The sequence below is a fragment of the Oncorhynchus masou genome, chromosome 24 (genome assembly GCF_036934945.1).
Source record: "Oncorhynchus masou masou isolate Uvic2021 chromosome 24, UVic_Omas_1.1, whole genome shotgun sequence".
Taxonomy (NCBI): domain Eukaryota; kingdom Metazoa; phylum Chordata; class Actinopteri; order Salmoniformes; family Salmonidae; genus Oncorhynchus; species Oncorhynchus masou.
The window spans coordinates 59493901-59511855 of record NC_088235.1 but is presented as its reverse complement, the minus strand read 5'-3'; the positions used below and the strand labels follow the sequence as shown (position 1 = coordinate 59511855).

The 17955-nt window shown below is 42.9% G+C and overlaps 1 protein-coding gene across 1 annotated transcript in view; it reads right to left on the bottom strand.

Annotated features, from left to right (window-relative positions):
* The window catches only part of LOC135512408 (tight junction-associated protein 1-like), a 131664-nt gene extending 114010 nt beyond the window's left edge, over positions 1 to 17654 (bottom strand). The window contains exon 1 of the mRNA XM_064934413.1: positions 17311 to 17654. The gene's annotated coding sequence lies outside the window, so the exon portion shown is untranslated. The remainder of the gene's footprint in view (positions 1 to 17310) is intronic.
* Between the last annotated feature and the right edge of the window lie 301 nt (positions 17655 to 17955).

Below are 17955 nucleotides of genomic sequence, written 5' to 3'. Positions count from 1 at the left end.
AATTAATATTTGTGTCATTCTCAAAACTTTTAGTCACGACTGTACTCCTGCAGTAATTCCCCGTCAGAGAGACTGCGATAAAAGGTTAGGCAGGAGGCCCTTGGCCAGTGGTAGGTCAGAGTTGAGGGCTCTCTTTCAAGCACACTCACTACCGCTTATCAGTCGTCTCTCCAGGTAAAATCCAGGTAAAATTATACTAAATATAAAATTACGTCACCAAAAAACTGATTAAAACACTATTTTGCAAAGGTCTACAGTAGCCTCAACAGCACTCTGTAGGTTAGCACCATGTTGTAGTCGCCAGAGGACATCTAGCTTCTGTCCTCTGGGTACATTGACTTCAATAGAAAACCTACAGTGGTTCCTCCTTTAAAAGATGTGTCATACTGTGGCACACCCTGCGTGTTGCTGCAGCATTCTGTGGCACGTCATTTAATTCTCAGCCATTTCTTCTGTTACTGCAAGTTATTGCTAGTTTGACCACCAGAGGGCATCTTTGAGAGGCATTTGATAGTATTCCGTATTAGCATTACCAGAGAATTTAAAACCTTTTTTGTAATAACATAGTATATTGGAGTTTGTAAATCCATACCGTTTCGCTCTCGGAGCGCACACTGAACGCTCATGCCGAGAAGTAGGGTTGATTTGAGTGTTCTAGCCTTACAACGGCAGTCAAGCACCCAAGCTAACGGTGTCTATCTACTTCCAGACACAGACCACTCTGACCATTTTACTCACCCCAGCAGAGCTGGTAAGGCAGTTTGTGTTAACCAGTGCGTTGGCGACTGTAGATGTGCTGCTGGAAACAATTTAATTACGCTTTTTTCCTGACGATTACTGACACCGGCCATATTCAACGGGTGTTGAGCGCTCGTAAAGTAATTATTCTGCGCTCTGAAATCCATGTAGATAGTAGGCAGGACACAATTTAAGATCTTTTTCTGATAAACTAGTTCATTGCATCTGCCGTGGAGCCCAGTTTCATAATGTGACCATATTTCCCAGCTGCTTGCCGTCGTTTTTAAGTAATCGTGAAAAAGCAGGCCTTATTTTAAGACATTTTTCACCCTGCCAGCTCCTATTAGTTCTATTGAGCACTGTGGCACCAACTCGCCTTCCGAACGTTCTATTCCCAGCGTATTGTTCAATGTCACAATGCCTGCTTCGCTATTGCTGGCAATGAGACCTGCTCATATTTTTGTTTACATTTTAACTATAAAACAGTATTGGAACTCTGCAGTCTTCCCATTGTTTCCTATGGGGGAAATATAGGCACGTCTGTCTATTTCGCCAAATATCTTGCAATGTGTATATTTAGATTTTTTCCAAGTCAGGTGTAACCGGTGTGAAATGGCTAGCTAGTGGGCTGGTGCGCGCTAATAGCGTTTCAATCGGTGACGTCATTTGCTCTGAGACATTGAAGTAGTTGTCCCCCATGCTCTGCAAGGGCCGCGGTAGGGGTGAGGAGAGGGACGGAAGTGAAACTGTTACACGGGCACCATTTTAAAATCAGGATAATCTCCTCTTTGTAATTGTGTAAGTCTGGGCAGCAAGCTCGTTTGTCATCGATCGCTAGACCAGAAAGTCAGAAGTTTCTATTTTTCCCCTACTTTTTCGTTACGCAGACATAAGAACAGTTGACACCATCGAGGTGCGGATGTTTACTTTCTACACAAGTTGTTTTTTTCCCCAGTTTTGTCCGACGAACAGATTGTAGTGGTAAAATAAAAAGAGATATAAGCATCACTCCAGTCGAAACAGGCTCAGCGAACGTTCGATTTCATTAATTTGCTATGGGCTCGCGCTAGTGTTCCAGTTAAGCCAACGTTCTTAAGCCTTTTTTCAGCCTTGGGTGAATTTTGACTCGTTCTATTATCCAGCCTATAGATAGCCAGAGCGACTACACGAAAGCACCCGAAAGTCCATTGAGAAAGCACAACGACTATACCATTTAGCTAAGCTAAGAATGACGAGAATAATCAAGTCAATAAATGTTGGGTAGTTAAATAGCCTATAGTTAATTAATATACTGGCATGTTTGATGTATAACTACTAACAATAGGTAGCTAGCTAACATACCGGTACATACTGCTGTAATGATATTCTGTGTGGTTTGTAAGGACAGCGTAGCTAACAAATTGTCAGCCAACATAAAGTGTAAGGTAACTTATTTGAAAAGTAATTACTTTATTACATTGAGAAGCAAACTACCTCTTGGTTGTTAGGGCAAATCTGGTCTGTGAAGTTTTTTTTTTTTAACCTCTTACACTTATGGTGGCGCTATTTCATTTTTGGAAGAAAAACGTTCCCGTTTTAAACAAGATATTTTGTCACAAAAAGATGCTCGACTATGCATATAATTGCTACTGTTCGAAAGAAAACACTCTGACGTGTCCAGAAATACAAATATCTTCTCTGTGCGTGCCCTTTAACGTGAGCTTCAGGCAAAACCAAGATGACTTGGCATCCAGGAAATGACAAGGATTTTTGAGGCTCTGTCTTTCATGATCTCCTTATATGGCTGTGAACGCAAGAGGAATGAGTCTGCCCTTTCTGTCGTTTCCCCAAGGTGTCTGCAGCATTGTGACGTATTTGTAGGCAGATCGTTGGAAGATTGACCATAAGAGACCACATTTACCACGTGTCCGCCCGGTGTCCTGCGCCGAAATTGGTGCGCAAAAGTCACCTGCCAGTATTTTTCCATGGGGCACAGAGAGAGAAGCAAGCTTCCACGAACTGCATGTCAATGAAGAGATATGTGAAAAAACACCTTGAGGATTGATTCCAAACAACGTTTGCCATGTTTCGGTCGATATTATGTAGTTAATCCGGAAAAGTTTCACGTTGTAGGTGACTGCATTTTCGGTTCGTTAGCCAGGCGCAATGTAGAAAACGGAACGATTTCTCCTACACACAGACGCTTTCAGGAAACACTGCGCATTTGGTATGTGGCTGGGAGTCTCCTCATTGAAAACATCAGAAGCTCTTCAAAGGTAAATGATTTTATTTATTTGGTTATCTGGCTTTTGTGAAAATGTTGCGTGCTACATGCTACACAAAATGCTATGCTAGCTTTGCATACTCTTACACAAATTAGTCAATTTCTATGGTTCAAAAGCATATTTTGAAAATCTGAGATGACAGTGTTGTTAAGAAAAGGCTAAGCTTGAGAGCAAACGCATTATTTTAATTTTATTTGCGATTTTCAGAAATCGTTAACGTTGCGTTATGCTAATGAGCCTGAGGCTTAGTCACAATCCCGGATCCGGGATGGGGAGTTTCAAGAGGTTAAATGAAACATTCCCCACACCTAGCTCAGCTATTAGACTATTCAACCTTTACTAAAGAATAGTCTATTGTTCAGCTATTAGCCCTCCTCGCAACAAATTGCTGTTCCAATCTCATTCCTTTCCCTCTTCCACTCGTCATCATTCTACTCCTTAGTGGCTCGCTTGTGAGCGTGCTGGCAGCATCTTCGGTTGTGCATCAAGAATTCTGCATGTTTGTATGAAGGTGTGGTCATTCACAGGCAAATTGTTATATGCTATGGAGGTAGATTTGTGTCGTTTAGTCGAGAGCAAAACCTTCATTTTCAATTTGAAAAGAATTGATCGAAGATGGCAACTCAGGTAAGCAGCACTGGGCTGTATTAACGCATCCTAAAAATGACATCTGCGGATTTAGAATGAACGGTTATATATCTCAGTTATTGAAATACAGACAGATGTAGTAGTCCCAGAGTTAATGATCCAAGGTCAGTTTTGCATATCACCTCCTGATTTAAGATGACTGACAGTGTTAGAATTTAAAAAACAAGGCTTAAATCATGCTCTCTCATCTGCAGGTATGTTTTGATGTGAGAGAGGAAGCCAGTCCCGTCATCGCCACCTCACCCGCTCTTAAGATAATCTTTGGGCTAACTGGGGGCCCAAGGCTGGTTAGGAAGTACAGCAATTGTGATGAACTGAGAGAATATTAGGGTGGCACCGTAATTCATGAATCATATGCTGTCTGCCGCTGTCCTTACCTCTTTCCCTTTCGGTCTTCTACACCTCGTCTTTCTTCCTCGTTTAATAACGCACACCATATGTGCATTGAAGTACAGATTGAACTTGTATTTATAATATTACAATCATAATTATAATGCATTTATAAAACCTGGATAATGAACTTTTCAATAAAGCGTTTCACATTGGTTGAAATTAAGTATCACATTGAAATACTATCCTGTGTCCTCAGATTAATGCAGATGGAGTTAGATATGTGTTTTAACGTTTTTGCTTGACTCGTTATGACAAAACAACTTACATCTGGTTCCACTGTAATCTTTTGTCAGCCATCTTTGTTGAAGAACGCCACAAGGCAAGGGTGGCTTGCGTCAAAATTTGTCATTGGAACCACTCGATATGATTGGTCATAAAAACCTTGGGACCGAAATGCATAATGAGTACTCTAACTCCCCCTTGTGGTGATCTGGAGCAATGAAGCTGTGACGCTGGGTACCTCTAAGTCCCGTAGTACAAGCTCACAGCTTTTAAAGGAGGAACCACTGTAGGAGGCTCATGGTTCTCACCCCCTTGTCATAATTACTGTGTAAGTCAATGAAATGTCCGGAGAACGTCCAACCGATCAGCGCTCTTGCAGCACAAACTGACTTTTTGTCCACACAAAAAACAAAAACTACAGCTAGCTACCACTGCAGTGTATCAAATGTGGCGAGTAGTTGACTCAAAGACAATAGATGAACAGTTTAAAAAATTAATTTCTACCAAAATGAAGGCAAGAGAGTGTAATTTTTTACACTTTCAGTTACTTAGCTAGCAAATACAGCTAGCTAGTTTAGCCTACTGAAACACCCTGCTAAAACAGAGGGATGCCATGTTAGCTAGGTGGCTATGACTATCCACCACAACACTGGAACACTTCCAAGTCAAGGTAAGCTTTTGATATTACCAATTTATTGCCACCGGGGCCCGCCAGTGTAACCGCTTATTGATTGTACACCAACGTTACTGCATGAACGTAGTGAGTTTACTAACATGTTAGTTCCATTTAGTGATGAGTCATTCGCGAACGGGTCGGCTCTGGGAGCCGGCTCTTGTAGGTGAACGTTGGGAGTCGGCTCGCATATCAGAAGAGCCGAATATATTTTAAAATATATTTTTTTAATTAAGACATGAATAATCAAAAGATATCAATGAATAAAATTAATTTAAAGAACAAAAAAAAAAATCATATATATAGGCCTAAATGCTCAAGCGCACACAACAGCCTCACCTGTTGTTCCTGTCAATCATGAAGTGTCAACCAATGAACCAAAGATGCGTGAGGGAGGGCCGAGCCAACTCACTCACACACTTAGCATCCGTGGAGAGAGAGGAAGGACAGCTGTGAAAACAACAGCTGGGAAATGAGTCAGAAGCACTGAAGCATTTGAAGGCATTTTAATAATGTTGAGTATAATATAATAATGTTAGAGCACAGAGTAGAATTTGCCAAAACAAAATTTCATAAAGCCGGTTCTACGCACAACCTACCCCGGCATATGCGAAATGTGCACCTAACTGTGAAGCTAGCTGTAGCGGAGCTTTGAGAAACTAGCGGGCCTGCTAGTGATAGTGGTGGAGCCAGCACCTTCACACGTGGAGATGTATCCACTCGGTCAAGTAGGCCTACTCCGCGATGCACAGCAACGCAGTCTTCTATGGACCAGTTTATGCTAAGAAGTATGTCTGTAGCAAAACAAAGGCAAATTGATATTGCATTGGCTAAAATTATTGCTTCGATTTCCAGCCATTTTCGATCGGAGGACAGAGGTTTTAGAAATTGTAGCAATAGTCTAAATCCAATGTACACATTTTCAAGCAGGAAAACCCTTTCAAAATCCCTTATTTCACAACTGTACGAGAGCACACATGCTTCAGTGCGGGAAAGATACCAAAAAACTACTGCAGTTTGCCTTACCACTGACTGCTGGACATCAAGGGTAACCACATCTTACATGTCGGTTACATGTCACTTTACTGAAGATTTTCGATATCTAGCAGTCTTCAGGACTGCTTTGAGTTGAGAGTGGCTAGAGAATTGCAAGTAGATGGAAAAGTGGTGTGACAATGCAGCTAACATTTTTTTTTAAATTACAAAAAACTAAATGTTGGTTAATTGGACCCATCATCTATGTCCAGCCCACACAATCAACCTGACTGTAAGAGATGCTCTGAAGGTGATGAAGCCCACTGTGGACAAAGTGAAAGCAGCTGTGGAATACTGCCTGAGTTGAGGCCTAAACAAGACTGTACTACAATGTGGAATTCAACATTTTATATGTTGAAGCGGTTTCTTGAATCAAAGGAAGCCATCATCTCTACCCTGGCCATTGTCAATGCAGCTGTTGATGCGCTGACCCAAGAGGAATGGGAGGTGGTGGTGGAGGTGTGCAGAGTCCTGGAACCCTTTGAGCAGGTCACTGTGGAGATCAGCGGAGAGAGGTACAGTAAGCAGTTTTACATACATATATACTACTGGATTTAATAATGTATATGAGCAGTATATGAGAATGTAGTATCAGTAGACAAAAAACAAATACGTTACTGTTCTCTTTTCAACTATGTGACAGCCTCAAAAATGACACTCCTGTGTAAGGGTCTGCGGCGAATCACAGCCAGCCGCCAGAGAGAAGCAAATGTAACCACAGGACGTGACAGAGTTGGACACCCTATGTTTATCAATGGACAGAAAGATCCACAGAATGTAATATAATCACGTGCTATCAGAAACCGCTGCACTTGACCCCAGGTTTAAGAATTTAACCTTCAGTGATGCCAGAGCGATTGATGAGGCTCTTCAAAGAATAACCTCAGCAGCAGGGAGGGACAGCTCCAGTAGTCAGCTGGCTCAAGCACCAGGAAGAAGAGGGATCAGATGGAGCAGAAGCACCAGCACCAGCAGTAGTGCCACAAAAGTCTGCTGTTTGGATGCTGTTTGACGAGAGAGCAACTAAGGATGCAGCATGAAGGAATCCCTCAGGAGATGCCAGAATGGAGGTCCAATCTTATTTGGAGGAGCCCCCTCCAAAGATCTGCAGATCCTCTGAGCTGGTGGAAGAACAAGGGCTCTGTCTACCCACGGCTTACTAAAGTCATGACAGGGAGACTCTGCATAGTGGCCACATCTGTTCCCTCTGAGAGGGTCTTCTCAAAAACAGGACAAATAATTACTGAGAGAAGAAATCGCATCAGCCCCTCAAAAGTGAGGCAGCTTGCATTTCTGAATACTAATCTCTCAAAAGCAAAATATGGTCAGCATTGTTGTTTGCTGCTGGTTATAACATGGCAATAAAGAAGAGATAAAAGAGGGACCAGTTTAATGTTTTATGTGGGATGCTGCAGTTTTGCACATTGTTATTTATCTTTCTTTGATATGGTGCAATATTCTATTATGCTGTTCAGATTCTATTCGTTTTAAATGGTTAGATAAATATGCACTTTGTTTATATACATGCAAATGTTTAACAGCATTATTTTTCATAACAAACCAATGCATTTTTAAATACATCATAGTATGATCTTATTTAATAATTTAATTAGAAATGTTTTAACCTGGGCCTCCCGGGTGGCGCAGTGGTTAAGGGCGCTGTTAAGGGCGCTGTACTGCAGCGCCAGCAGTGCCACCTGACTCTGGGTTTGTGCCCAGGCTCTGTCGTAACCGGCTGCGACCGGGGAGGTCCGTGGGGCAACGTACAATTGGCCTAATGTCGTCTGGGTTAGGGAGGGTTTGGCCGGTAGGGATATTCTTGTCTCATCGCGAACCAGCGGCTCCTGTGGCGGGCCGGGCGCAGTGCACACTAACCAAGGTTGCCAGGTGCACGGGGTTTCCTCCGACACATTGGTGCGGCTGGCTTCCGGGTTGGATGCGCGTTGTGTTAAGAAGCAGTGCGGCTTGGTGGGCTGTGTATCGGAGGACGCATGACTTTCAACCTTCGTCTCTCCCGAGCCCGTACAGGAGTTGTAGCGATGAAACAAGATAGTAGCTACTAACAATTGGATACCACGAAATTACAGAGAAAAGGGGGTAAAAAATGTTAAATTTAACAAATAAGTTGATTGCATTTAACCACTGCGGGAGGTTCAATGTAGCGAACACCTGCCTTATGTGCTTGCATCTTCCCCATACACCATAATGTCACCAAGTCAACATATATCCTCCAGGGTAGACAGCCAGGATGGTGGACATGATTGTCTGGAGGAAGAAAATGTGCCAGCTCAACCCAAACAGGATAATAATGCACCGAACATGGTAGACTGAATAAAAATATAAAAACGTAACATGTAAAGTGTTGGTCCCATGTTTCATAAGCAGAAATAAAAGATCCCTGAAATGTTCCATAAGCAAAAGGATTTTCTCTAATTTTGTGCACAAATGTATTTATTTATTTTTTAGTGAACCTTTGTCCTTTTCCAAGAATCCATCCACCTGACAAGTGCGACATATGAAGAAACGTATTAAAACAGCATGATTACACAGGTGCACCTTGTACTGGGGACAATAAAAGGCCACTCCAAAATGTGCAGCTGTGTCACAACACAATGACAAAGCTGTTGCAAGATAAAGAAATTAATATTCAACACCATTAGCCACCTCCAATATAATTTTAGATAATTTTGTAGAACGTCCAACCGTATTCACAACCGCAGACCACATGTATGGAGTTGTGTGTGTGGGCGAGCAGTTTGCTGATGTCAACATTATGAACAGAGAGCCCCATGGTAGCGGTGAGTTTATGGTATGGGCAGGCTTAAGCTACAGACAATGAACACAATTGCATTTTATCGATGGCAATTTGAATGCACAGAGATACCGTGACCAGATAGAAACTAAAACAGGAAGCACCCATGCTCAGGTCTGTTCAACACAGGTCCGACCAATTCCTCGCTTCAAGATGGCTTCGGTCACGTGGACTGGGATATGTTTCCGCATAGGGTCGGACAATAACATTAATGAATACGCTGATTCGGTGAGAGAGTTCATTATCAAGTGCATCGGTGATGTTGTACACACAGCGTCTATTAAAAACATTCCCCCAACAAGAAACAGTGGATTGATGGCAGCATTCGCGCAAAACTGAAAGTGCGAACCACATGACCGATAACAAACAGTGTAGCTATTCCCTCCACAAGGCAATCAAACAAGCTAAGCGTCAATATAGAGACAAAGTAGTCGCAATTCAACGGCTCAGACACGAGAGGTATGTGGCAGGGTCTACAGTCAATCAAGGACTACAAAAGGAAAACCAGCCCCGTCGCGGACCACGATGTCTTGCTCCCAGACCAACTAAACAACTTCTTTGCTCGCTTTGAGGACAATACAGTGCCACTGACACGGCCCACTACCTAAACCTGCGGGCTGTCGTTCACTGCAGCCAACGTGAGTAAAACATTTAAACGTGTTAACCCTCGCAAGGCTGCCGACCCAGATGGCATCCCCAGACCATGTGCAGACCAGCTGGCTGGTGTGTTTACGGACATATTCAATCAGTCCTTAACGCAGTGTACTGTTCCCACATGCTTCAAGAGGGCCACCATTGTTCCTGGTTAAGAATTTAGCCTTCAGTGATGCCAGAGTGATTGATGAGGCTCTTCAAAGAATAACCTCAGCAGAAGGAAGGGACAGCTCCAGTAGTCAGTAGTTCCCAAGAAAGCGAAGAAAACTGAGCTAAATGATTATCACCCCGAAACACTCACTTCCGTCATCATGAAGTGCTTTGAGAGACTAGTCAAGGACCATATCACCTCCAACCTACCTGACACCCTAGACCCACTCCAATTTGCTTACCGCCCCAATAGGTCCACAGACGACGCAATCACACTGCCCTAACCCATCTGGACAAGAGGAATACCTATGTAAGACTGCTGTTCATCAACTACAGCTCGGCATTTAACACCATAGTAGCCTCCAAGCTCGTCATCAAGCTCGAGACCCTGGGTCTCGACCCCGCCCTGTGCAACTGGGTCCTGGACTTCCTGATGGTCCGCCCCCAGGTGGTGAGGGTAGGTAACAACATCTCCACCCCGCTGATCCTCAACACTGGGGCCCCACAAGGGTGCGTTCTCAGCCCTCTCCAGTACTCCCTGTTCAACCATGACTGCATGGCCATGCACGCCTCCAACTCAATCATTAAGTTTGCAGACGGCACTAGTGGTAGGCTTGATTACCAACAATGACAAGACGGCCTACAGGGAGGAGGTGAGGGCCCACGGAGTGTGGCGTCAGGAAAATAACCTCACACTCAATGTCAACAAAACAAAGGAGATGATCGTGGACTGTAGGAAACAGCAGAGGGAGCAGACCCCTATCCGCATCGACGGGACAGTAGTGGAGAAGGTGGAAAGTTAAGTTCCTCGGCGTACACATCACATAAAAACTGAAATGGTCCACCCACACAGACAGCGTGGTGAAGGCGGCGCAACAGCGCGTCTTCAAACTCAGGAGGCTGAAGAAATTTGGCTGGTCACCAAAAACACTCACAACCATAAGTGTAGTGAGGTCTGCACAACGCATCACCGGAGGCAAACTACCTGCCCTCCAGGACACCTACACCACCCGATCTCACAAGAAGGCCAAAAAGATCATCAAGGACAACAACCACCCGAGCCACCACCTGTTCACCCCGCTATCATCCAGAAGGCTAGGTCAGTACAGGATAGAGGTCGACCGATTAATCGAATGGCTGATTAATTAGGGCCGATTTCAAGTTCTCATAATCGGAAATTGGTATTTTTGGGCGCCGATTTTCCATTTTTTAAATTTATTTTTATACCTTTATTTAACGAGGCAAGTCAGTTAAGAACACATTCTTATTTTCAATGACGGCCTAGGAACGGTGGGTTAACTGCCTAGTTTAGGGGCAGAACGACAGCTCGGGGGATCCATTCTTGCAACCTTACAGTTAACTGGTCCAACGCAATAACTACCTGCCTCTCTCTCATTGAGCCTGTTACGCGAATGCAGTAAGCCAAGGTAAGTTGCTAGCTAGCATTAAACATATCTTATAAAAAACAATCAATCATAATCACAGCATACCACCCTGCAAACCACTGCTGGCTTGCTTCTGAAGCGAAGCAGGGTTGGTCCAGGTCAGTTCCTGGATAGGAGACCAGATGCTACTGGAAGTGGTGTTGGAGGGCCAGTAGGAGGCACTCTTTCCTTTGGTCTAAAAAAATATCCCAATGCCCCATGTGATTGGGGGCACTGCCCTGTGTAGGGTGCTGTCTTTCGGATGGGACGTTAAACGGATGTCCTGACTCTCTGAGGTCATTTAAGATCCCATGGCACTTATGGTAAGAGTAGGGGCATTAACCCCGGTGTCCTGTCTAAATTCCCAATCTGGCCCTCAAACCATCACGGTCACCTTATAATCCCCAGTTTACAATTGGCTCATTCATCCCCCTCCTCTCCCCTGTAACTATTCCCCAGGTCGTTGCTGCAAATGAGAATGTGTTCTCAGTCAATTTACCTGGTAAAATAACATAAATAAAATAAAACTCGTTAACTACACATGGTTGATGATATTAATAGAGATTATCTAGCGTGTCCTGCGTGGCATATAATCCGACTGAGCAGTGGTAGGCAGAAGCAGGCACGTATTCATTCAAACAGCGCTTTCGTCCGTTTTGCCAGCAGCTTCAAGCATTGCGTCAAGCATTGCGCTGTTTATGACTTCAAGCCTATCAACTCCTGAGATGAGGCTGGTGGAACAGAAGTGAAATGGCTAACTAGTTAGCACGCACCATTTAGAGGGACGGAAGCTATACTGTTACACTGGCAATACTAAAGTGCCTATAAGAACATCCAATAGTCAAAGGTTAATGAAATACAAATGGTATAGAGGGAAACAGTCCTATAATAACTACAACCTAAAACTTCTTACCTGGGAATATTGAAGAGTCATGTTAAAAAGGAACCACCAGCTTTCATATGTTCTCATGTTCTGAGCAAGGAACTGAAACGTTAGCTTTCTTACATAGCACATATTGCACTTTTACTTTCTTCTCCAACACTTTGTTTATGCATAATTTAAACCAAATTGAACATGTTTCATTATTTACTTGAGGCTAAATTGATTTTATTGATGTATTATATACATATATAAAAATAAAACACATTATTTTGTATTTTATTAAATCGGCCAATTAATTGGGATCAGCTTTTTTGGTCCTCCAATAATCGGTATCGACTTTGAAAAATCATAATCGGTCGACCTCTAGTACAGGTGCATCAAAGCGGGGACCGGGAGACTGAAAAACAGCTTCTATCTCAAGGCCGTCAGACTGTTAAACAGCCATCACTAACATTGAGTGGATGCTGCCAACATACTGACTCATCTCTAGCCACTTTAATCATTTAAAAAAGTATGTAATAAATGTATCACTAGCCACTTTAAACAATGCCACTTTATATAATAATGTTTACATACCCTACATTTCTCATTTCATATGTATATACTGTACTTTATACCATCTACTGCATCTTGCCTATGCCGTTCTTCAATCACTCATTCATATATTTTTATGTACATATTCTTATTCATTCCTTTACAATTGTGTGTATAAGGTATTTATTGTGAAATTGTTAGGTTAGATTACATGTTAGATATTACTGCATGGTCGGAACTAGAAGCACAAGCATTTCACTACACTCACATTAACATCTGCTAATCATGTGAATGTGACAAATAATATTTGATTTGAGCTCCTGAGGCCCATTGTCAACTGCCACAATCACTTCATGTTTCAGTATGATAATGCACGGCCCCATGTCGCAAGGATCTGTACACAATTCCTGGAAGCTGAAAATGTCCCAGTTATTCCATGTCCTGCATACTCACCAGATATGTCACCCATTGAGCATGTTTGGGATCCTCTGGATCGGCGTGTACGACAGCGTGTTCCAGTTCCCGCCAATATCCAGCAAATTCGCACAGCCATTGAAGAGGAGTGGGACAACATTCCACAATCAATAGCATGAACAACTCTATGTGAAGGAAATGTGTCGCGCTGCATGAAGCAAATGGTGGTCACACCAGATACTGACTGGTTTTCTGATCCACGCCCCTACCTTTATTCCCAATCATGTGAAATCCATAGATTAGGGCATAATGAATTAATTTCAGTTGACTGATTTCCTTATATGAACTAACTCCGTAAAATCATTTTTGAATTTATATTGTTGATCCTTAAAGAGGCTTGTGACTGAGAATACTTGGTGTTGCCATGCCAAGCAGTCGCCTGCCTTTTTATACATACACTGCTCAAAAAAATAAAGGGAACACTAAAATAACACATCCTAGATCTGAATGTAATATTCTTATTAAATACTTTTTTCTTTACATAGTTGAATGTGCTGACAAATCACACAAAAATTATCAATGGAAATCAAATTTATCAACCCGTGGTCGTCTGGATTTGGAGTCACACTCAAAAAATTAAAGTAGAAAACCACACTCCAGGCTGATCCAACTTTGATGTAATGTTCTTAAAACAAGTCAAAATGAGGCTCAGTAGTGTGTGTGGCCTCCACGTGCCTGTATGACCTCCCTACAACGCCTGGGCATGCTCGTGATGAGGTGGCGGATGGTCTCCTGAGGGATCTCCTCCCAGACCTGGACTAAAGCATCCGCCAACTCCTGGACAATCTGTGGTGCAACGTGGCGTTGGTGGATGGAGCGAGACATGATGTCCCAGATGTGCTCAATTGGATTCAGGTCTGGGGAACGGGCGTGCCAGTCCATAGCATCAATGCCTTCCTCTTGCAGGAACTGCTGACACACTCCAGCCACATGAGGTCGAGCATTGTCTTGCATTAGGAGGAACCCAGGGCCAACCACACCAGCATATGGTCTCACAAGGGGTCTGAGGATCTCATCTCGGTACCTAATGGCAGTCAGGCTACCTCTGGCGAGCACATGGAGGGCTGTGCGGCCCTACCCAAAGAAATGCCACCCCACACCATGACTGACCCACCGCCAAACCGGTCATGCTGGAAGATGTTGCAGGCAGCAGAACGTTCTCCACGGCGTCTCCAGACTGTCACATGTGCTCAGTGTGAACCTGCTTTCATCTGTGAAGAGCACAGGGCGCCAGTGGCGAATTTGCCAATCTTGGTGTTCTCTGGCAAATGAAAAAACGTCCTGCACGGTGTTGAGCTGTAAGCACAACCCCCACCTGTGGACGTCGGGCCCTAATACCACCCTCATGGAGTCTGTTTCTGACAGTTTGAGCAGACACATGCACATTTGTGGCCTGCTGGAGGTAATTTTGCAGGGCTCTGGCAGTGCTCCTCCTACTCCTCCTTGCACAAAGGCGGAGGTAGCGGTCCTGCTGCTGGGTTGTTGCCCTCCTACGGCCTCCTCCACGTCTCCTGATGTACTGGCCTATCACCTGGTAGTGCCTCCATGCGCTGGACACTACGCTGACAGACACAGCAAACCTTCTTGCCACAGCTCGCATTGATGTGCCATCCTGGATGAGCTGCACTACCTGAGCCACTTGTGTGGGTTGTAGACTCCGTCTCATGCTACCACTAGAGTGAAAGCACCGCCAGCATTCAAAAGTGACCAAAATATCAGCCAGGAAGCATAGGAACTGAGAAGTGGTCTGTGGTCCCCACCTGCAGAACCACTCCTTTTTTGGGGGTGTCTTGCTAATTGCCTATCATTTCCACCTGTTGTCTATTCCATTTGCACAACAGCATGTGAAATGTATTGTCAATCAGTGTTGCTTCCTAAGTGGACAGTTTGATTTCACAGAAGTGTGATTGACTTGGAGTTACATTGTGTTGTTTAAGTGTTCCCTTTATTTTTTTGAGCAGTGTATATCCAGACAAAGGATTTAAGTGTATATAGTGGGCATATTGGATTTCTAACATAGTTGAAGTACACACTAATAGCAATGAGGACAGGTCATAAGTACAGTACACAATCCCCCCACCCCATTTACAATGTGTACATATACAGGTGATTAAACAACCATTTAATGGCAATATGGCAGCCGTACCGGATTTTGAATTTGGATTCAAATCTAGGGGGTTCCCCTAACGTAAATGCAAGTAGGGGCTAAACATATAACGCAAGTTACAGTTTTCAGTGTGAGCAAACTTGCCATAGACCTGATTACAATAGCCACAACATCAAAAAAACATGTGTAACTATTCATTTCTGTCAGACAGGACCATACAGCACTGAATGAGAGCATATTTGACTTGTAAAGTTGTCTGTTGAACAGCTACCAAAAAGTGAAGTTTACATTCATCATAAATATTAATAATTGATATTTCAGACTGGTGTATGTGTTTACAGGTCTATATTTCCAAGAAGCATTAAGATATCCCAATTTTGTTTGTTTGTGTATGTAGGGCAAAAATGTACTCGTATTCCACATTTTAGAAATATCAGATTCTTGTTTACATGAGTCCCTCATGTCAGGCATTCTTCTTCATGGTTTGAGTTTGTATTTATTAGGGATTCCCATTAGCTGCTGCCAAGGCAAAATTCCTAAATGTTTATTAAGACCATTCAACACAATCACAATGTATCCATTTGAATGTGCCTGTACCTTTGTGTGCGACTCTTCACATTACCTGTTCCATAAGCTGTATTTTTTACCCGTTTTTTTTAAATCTGATTTTACTGCTTGCATCAGTTACCTGATGTATAGAGTTCCACGTAGTCATGGTTCTATGTAGTACTACGCACCTCCCCTAGTCTGTTTTGGACTTGGGGACTGTGAAGAGATCTCTCGTGGCATGTCTTGTGGAGTATACATGGATGTCAATAACTGTTACAAAAACAACTAGTGATGAAGTCAATCTCTTCCACTTTGAGCCATGAGAGATTGACATGCATGTCATTAACGTTAGCTCTCCATGTACTTTTAAGAGCAAGCGGTGCTACCCTGTTCTGAGCCAACTGCTTTGTCTTAAGTCCCTCTTTGTGGCACCCGACCACACTACTGAACAGTAGTCAAAACTCAGGCCTGTAGGACCTGCCTTGTTGATAGTGATGTTAAGGCAGAGCAGCACTTTATTATGGACAGACTTCTCCCCATCTTAGCTACTGTTGTATCAGTATGTTTTGACTATGACTATGAGTTTACAATCCAGGGTTACTCCAAGCAGTTTAGTCACCTCAACTTGCTTAATTTCCACATTATTCATTACGAGATGTAGTTGAGGTTTAGTGAATGATTTGTCCCAAATACAATGCTTTTAGTTTTGGAAATATTTTGGACTAACTCCTTGCTACCCATTCCAAAACTACCTGCAGCTCTTTGTTAAGTGTTGCAGTCATTTCAGTTGCAGTAGTAGCTGATGTGTACAGTGTTGAGTCATCTGCATACAGAAACACTGTTTTTTCTCAAAACATGTCTTCAGTAAAGATTGAAAAAGGTAAGGGGCCTAAACAGCTAATATTTATACAAATTTAACCACTTTTACTGTAAAATATTTTTATGCAACCATCCATTTCATATATGGGAGACCTTATATGGAAAAACATGGTCGTGCTTTGTTATACCTCGGTAGGAGAATCTACAAAACTAAAGCCCTTCGAGGATTGTCCATTAGCCTATATCCCGAAGCTAACAGCTTGATATTTTGTAGGCAAAATTCGGAATAAATGTTTTTTTTTAAATGCGTTCATGAACATGAAAGTCCTGATTTCAGCATTAAAATAATGAATTGTCTCCAGACCTCGCATTTCATGAGGTTTTCTTCAAAGCGAAAAAAAACGACAGGTGCTTAAGATCAAACGATTTGGCCGAATCAGAGCCAGCAAATCTGAGGCCATATTACTTTACCAAATGAGATAGCGATGCATTGACAACATACTGGCATAACACCAAACTCAGGGGTCATCGATATAATTAAACGGTGCATTTATCGATCCGGTCAAATCATAAAAACAGTACGCTATATAGGAATGCAAACAGGCACCTCTCGATACTGGGTTACACACCACATAACCTGCGATAATGTTCCATTCAATGATTTACAGCTGCTGCAAATGATTTATCCAGTTAAAACAAAAATGTAAAATATGTTCTCTGATATCACAGTTAATTTAGCTAGCTAAGAAATACCATCGTCGACTTTGTGTTATTATTTACGGTCACGCGATAGCGAATGTCAATAACCATTGTCTAGTTCGATTCTGTGTGGCCCACTTCAAAAGGTTATATCGACTTCTGTTCAGATAATATCTACAAAACGTTAGCTTGTTTACATTGTTAGAAACAGACAGTTACACTCCAACCTTACCTGTTCAGATAGTGTCCGACTGTTACACCAAATAATGAACAACAACAACAAAAATCAGCGTCAAGAGGGTTGAGTCAGATCCGTAATAAACTTTATCCGCTCTTCTCAGGACGGACTCTGCAGTTTGGTCGTAAGGAAGGAAGCTCGTGCACGGGCACAATTCGATTATTCGATCACGTTGCGTAGTCTGGACTCACGAAATGACAGTGAAATAGGTGGCTAGCCATTAAGCAACTACACGCTCGCTAACTAACGGTGTATTCTCTCTCAACCCGACATTCAGCAACGATTGTTCCCGGATAAAGTTGATCTCCTACCCTCTTCTATCGCCATCTTTACCCGCGGGGTACACTGGGTAATCCTTAGGAATCCCCACGTACTGAGCGTCCTGACGTTCAAAATAGGCTATTAAGGGAAAGGACAGACAGGTGGATTTTTTTTTACAACTTAATTGCACTAGCTGCAGCACTTTATAGCCTAGTGCATGGGGTTCCCAACCTAGGGGGCGCCAACGTTTCGTGGGGGGGACCTTCCTTGATGAAATAACAAATAAAAAATCATTACAGTACCAGTCAAAGCTTTGGACACACCTACTCATTCAAGGGTTTTTCTTTATTTGTTCTATTTCTACGAATAATAGTGAGG